The sequence below is a fragment of the Tiliqua scincoides genome, chromosome 13 (genome assembly GCF_035046505.1).
Source record: "Tiliqua scincoides isolate rTilSci1 chromosome 13, rTilSci1.hap2, whole genome shotgun sequence".
NCBI classification, from domain to species: domain Eukaryota; kingdom Metazoa; phylum Chordata; class Lepidosauria; order Squamata; family Scincidae; genus Tiliqua; species Tiliqua scincoides.
In genome coordinates, this window is record NC_089833.1 from 15534067 (window position 1) to 15540130 (window position 6064).

Below are 6064 nucleotides of genomic sequence, written 5' to 3' on the forward strand. Positions count from 1 at the left end.
CCAAGCGGGCCGCTCAGAGGCCAGGGTTTCCCACTTGTTGAGGTCCACTCCTAAGGCCTTCAGATCCCTCTTGCAGATGTCCTTGTATCGCAGCTGTGGTCTAGATCACTTCCAGGCCTTTGGTATACACACAGCTGGGAGAAGTTCATTTTCTGCAGCTTCTCTGGCAGTTGCTGTACTGTGAAGGGAAAAGCTCCTAGCTGTGCTTAATCCTTGCATTACAGCTATTAAAAAGGCTGTATTAAGTCTTGTAAAAGCTCAAAAAAGCTAGGTTTTGGCAGCGGAGGTGATAAAAACGGGGGTGGAAAGATAATAGGGGCAGGCAGGAAAGAGTCTGTTTAGTCCAACATTTTCATAAAGAGGGTCAGAATGAGCTTAAGATTGCTGTCACTGCTTTTTCAAACACATCTCAAAATGGAACTGCATTAGCTTGGATTAGGAGGCTGCTGAAAGAGCTATTGTGTTGGGCTTTTTTTTTTTTTTTTTTTCTTCTCCTAGCTGTGAAAAGCTTATAATTGATCTGCAGACAAGCAGCAGCAGAAGACCACGAGGGAGTAATTTGAGAGTTTTGAGGTGGATGGTGAAGCAGGGTGCCAGAATGAGGTGGAGAAAATGAGGAATTTCACTGGATCCATCCAACCCAACTTCTCCAGGAAGTTCACAAATGGAGCAGCTTTCCACGATTGTCTTTCCCCAGCATCGTAGACTGTTTCTCCCCATTGAGGTTGCATTCCTGGTCATCATGACTCATAACAGGAGAAGAGCTGGATTAGACTGAAGGTCCATCACATCCAGTATTCTGATACCCACAGTGGCCAACCAGAGCCAGTCATGAAAGCAACAACCCTCCTCCTCCCAGTTGTTTCTCAACAGCTGGGGAACATGCAGGTTGCCCTTGGGCAATAGCCTTGGGCAGTTGGCCCTTGACTAATAACTGTAGATCTGGGCAAAAGTCTGATCCCTGTAGAAAGGCATCTATGCCCCTTCTGCGCCTACAGTCGCAGCACAGTCCATGTATTTGATGCATAAATTTGTGAAGAATTATTTTCTGAGACGGTTTGAGTTCTTGTGAACTGGTTTCATTGGGTGATAGGAAAGTTGTAGTATTGAGAGAGAGAGATTACATCTTGGCAGAAGAATTGCAGCCCAATCCTGTGCCTGTCTACTTAGAAGTAAATTCCATTATAGGCAGTAGGACTTTGTTGTTGGCAACCTTCAGTCTCGAAGGACTCTGGTATCGCGCTCTGAAACGTGGTTCTGGAACAGCGTCTAGTGTGGCTGAAAAGGCCAATTCGGGAGTGACAGTCCCTTCCACACTGGGAGCAAGTGCAGTCTCTCCCTGGTCTGTCTCCCTGGCTATGGGCCTTTCTTCTTTGCCTCTTAGCCTCAGACTGTTGGCCAAGTGTCTCTTCAAACTGGGAAAGGCCATGCTGCACAGCCTGCCTCCAAGTGGGCCGCTCAGAGGCCAGGTGAAGTTCTTCTAGGGTTGGTTCACTGTCAAGCTCCTCCAGCACAGGCAGGCACTCAATGTTGTTCAGTGCTTCTTCGGTGACTACATTTTCTCAGGAATATAGCTCAGAGTAGTGCTGCACCCAGCGTTCCATCTGCTGCGTCTGATCCTGGATGACCTCGCCTGTGTCAGACTTCAGAGGGGCAATTTTCTTCTGCGTTGGACCTAGGGCCTGCTTGATACCATCATACATCCCCTTATGCAGTAGGACTTACTCTTAAGCAGTAGGACTTACTCCCAGGTAAGTGTGGATAGAATTGCAGCTTAAGGCCACACTTTCCTAACCATACTTTCCTGAGAGTAAGCCCCATTGAACAAAATAGGACTTACTTCTGAATAGACCGGGTTAGGATTGTGCCCTTAGTCATTCAAATATACTGCCAAAAGCTATTGCCCTGTTTCAGAAAGTTTTGGGGGGGTGTTTTGTGAATGGTGGCAAGGAAAATATTTATTTACTTTCTGAATTTACACCCTGATTTTGCTCCCCAAAGGACATTCAAAACAGTTTACAAGCATAAAATAACATTTAAAAACAATAGAAATATTAAAATATTCTTTAAAAAAAAAAAAAAAAAAGGTAACCTTAATAAAAACCCCATTAAAAAGCAAAGGAACTGCAGCAGCCAGGCAGACTCTTAAGATATTTCCTATATAGTTTCCAGGCAGACTATTAAGATATTTCCAATATTAAAAACCTTGGGCTGTAATCCTAACCACACTTTCCTGAGAGTAAGCTCCATTGAACAAAATAGGACTTACTTCTGAGTAGACCTGGTTAGGATTGCGCCCTTAGACTCAGAAGGCAAATCTAAGCAAAAATGTCTTTAATTGATGGCTTCAGGAACTGGGGCTTATAGTGGAAGATAAGTGGATTCCCTCCACAGTCAGGGAATTAGAGGACAGGTCCTCTCGTGGATTGAGAACTGGTTGGAGGCCAGGAAGCAGAGAGTGGGTGTCAATGGGCAATTTTCACAATGGAGAGAGGTGGAAAGCGGTGTGCCCCAAGGATCTGTCCTGGGACCGGTGCTTTTCAACCTCTTCATAAATGACCTGGAGACAGGGTTGAGCAGTGAAGTGGCTAAGTTTGCAGACGACACCAAACTTTTCCGAGTGGTGAAGACCAGAAGTGATTGTGAGGAGCTCCAGAAGGATCTCTCCAGACTGGCAGAATGGGCAGCAAAATGGCAGATGCGCTTCAATGTCAGTAAGTGTAAAGTCATGCACATTGGGGCAAAAAATCAAAACTTTAGATATAGGCTGATGGGTTCTGAGCTGTCTGTGACAGATCAGGAGAGAGATCTTGGGGTGGTGGTGGACAGGTCGATGAAAGTGTCGACCCAATGTGCGGTGGCAGTGAAGAAGGCCAATTCTATGCTTGGGATCATTAGGAAGGGTATTGAGAACAAAACGGTTAGTATTATAATGCCGTTGTACAAATCGATGGTAAGGCCACACCTGGAGTATTGTGTCCAGTTCTGGTCGCCGCATCTCAAAAAAGACATAGTGGAAATGAAAAAGGTGCAAAAGAGAGCGACTAAGATGATTACGGGGCTGGGGCACCTTCCTTACGAGGAAAGGCTACGGCGTTTGGGCCTCTTCAGCCTAGAAAAGAGACGCTTGAGGGGGGACATGATTGAGACATACAAAATTATGCAGGGGATGGACAGAGTGGATAGGGAGATGCTCTTTACGCTCTCACATAATACCAGAACCAGGGGACATCCACTAAAATTGAGTGTTGGGCGGGTTAGGACAGACAAAAGAAAATATTTCTTTACTCAGCGCGTGGTCGGTCTGTGGAACTCCTTGCCACAGGATGTGGTGCTGGCGTCTAGCCTAGACGCCTTTAAAAGGGGATTGGACGAGTTTCTGGAGGAAAAATCCATTACGGGGTACAAGCCATGATGTGTATGCGCAACCTCCTGATTTTAGGAATGGGTTAAGTCAGAATGCCAGATGTAGGGGAGGGCACCAGGATGAGGTCTCTTGTTATCAGGTGTGCTCCCTGGGGCATTTGGTGGGCCGCTGTGAGATACAGGAAGCTGGACTAGATGGGCCTCTGGCCTGACCCAGTGGGGCTGTTCTTATGTTCTTATGTTCTTATGTTAAGATGGGCCCATAACTCAGCATCTCCTTTGCGTACTTAGGTATAATCCCAGACAGCATCTCTCTGTAACCCTGGGAAAGACCCTTTCCCCAGATCCCTGGAGCCATAGCCCAACAGTGGAACAAAGTGCCTTTCAAATGAATTAATTGAATCAAATATGCAATGACAATCTCCAGCCTTTCAATATGTAACTGGGGTGTTTCTCCTGCACGGCTGTCATTCATTTTGTTGCCACTAGATGGTAAACCTCTCCTGGCTTTTGAAATGGAATGCAATTGGCACATGTCAAACAAATGCGCACATGGGTCTTACAATTATTGTGGTGTGCAAGAAGACCGGTGTTGTTTAGAGGGGACCTTCCGGGCAAGGGAGGCTTGCAAAAATGCGGACAAGAGGAACCCCAGGGGAAGCAACAGCCTTGCGAGAGGCAAGGTGTGGTTGGGGGGCCAACCTCCCAATTCCCCCCAGGCAGAAAGTTGCAAGGGGAGGAACTTTAGCAGCAGCACCAAGAAGCTAGCACCACTGTCCCCTAAAGGGGCACAGCCAAGTATTTACGAAAGCTGGAGTTCATGGGGGGCAGGGTTGTGACACTACAATTACTCATGTTCGGGGTGCGCTGGGGCCTCTGCTGGCCGCACCTGGCCTGCGGCCCACTGCATGGGTCTCCCTGCTTCCTCAGAAGGCTTCCAGAATGTGAATGGAAACCTAGTTCACATACTTGTCTTCTGGTAACATCTGAGAGGTGTTTTTGAGATGTGGGGAGCGCATGGTGTGGGTCACATTCAGCGTCTATGTAAAACAGCCCAAGGGGGGAACCAGCATCTCTGGAGAGGATATTCCAAAGAGGAGATGCTGTTACTTGAACATTCCTAACTTCCCCTACCTGTCAGATGAATCTCTGCTGAAAGAGGTACTGCGACAAAAACCTTGAGTTTCTGGCAGGTTTGTACAGGAGTAAACCTGAAGTAAGGCAGTCTGAGCCCATTTAGATTTTATAGGGTTTCTGGAGGGAGGGTTGTTCTAAAGTGCATTGATTTGGGGGGGGGGCGGTGTCCTATGAGTATTTGTTGGAAGGCAATCCCACTGTGTTCAGCTGGGCCTACTCGCATGCAAACATGGGTTGTTCTGTAGCAGACTGGATGAATGGAATCTGAAAAGCTGCACTAGCTGTGTTCAGCCTGCTTGAAAATTTGCCCAGTGTGCATTTGAAATGCAGAGGCTTGGCTGCTGAGATGCCCCTCCCCATTTTTTATTTGATGTGGCAAACTCCTTGCAATCTTAATCAGGAGTAATTTCATTGCAAACGGTGTTAACGCGTCAGTTGGGTCAGCTAAATTACCCTCTTTTTTAAAAAAAAAAAATTTTGTCAGTGAATTATAATGCCATTGTACAAATCTATGGTAAGGCCACACCTGGAGTATTGTCCAGTTCTGGTCGCTGCATCTCAAAAAAGACATAGTGGTAATGGAAAAGGTGCAAAAGAGAGCGACTAAGATGATTACGGGGCTGGGGCACCTTCCTTACGAGGAAAGGCTATGGCGTTTGGGCCTCTTCAGCCTAGAAAAGAGACACCTGAGGGGGGACATGATTGAGACAGACAAAATTATGCAGGGGATGGACAGAGTGGATAGAGAGATGCTCTTTACACTCTCACATAACACCAGAACCAGGGGACATCCACTAAAATTGAGTGTTGGACGGGTTAGGACAGACAAGAGAAAATATTTCTTTACTCAGCGTGTGGTTGGTCTGTGGAACTCCTTGCCACAGGATGTGGTGATGGCGACTGGCCTGGGTGCCTTTAAAAGGGGATTGGACAAGTTTCTGGAGGAAAAATCCATTACGGGGTACAAGCCATGATGTGTATGCACAACCTCCTGATTTTAGAAATGGGCTATGTCAGAAGGCCAGATGCAAGGGAGGGCACCAGGATGAGGTCTCTTGTCATCTGGTGTGCTCCCTGGGGCATTTGGTGGGCCACTGTGAGATACAGGAAGCTGGACTAGATGGGCCTGTGGCCTGATCCAGTGGGGCTGTTCTTATGTTCTTAACTACAATTCCCAGAATGCCTTGCAGGTCTCTTGTTATCTGGTGTGCTCCCTGGGCATTTGGTGGGCCACTGTGAGATACAGGAAGCTGGACTAGATGGGCCTATGGCCTGATCCTGCGGGGCTGTTCTTATGTTCTTATGACCATGGTGACCAATGAACATCAGCAGGTAGTCCCTGTTATTGTAGTTTGGTAACTCAATTCTGCAATGACATAATGAACACAAATCCATGAGAAAGGCGTAGAATCACTCAGGAGGTTGCTTGAACTCCACAGCACGTGATATATAAAGATTAGGATGACCCTTTAGAAAACTTTGGGGGACTGCACCCCTCCATAGAATCTTTATGGGTGGCAATATTAGGCCCCAAGAGTGAAAGGGGGAGGACTCAAGTTCT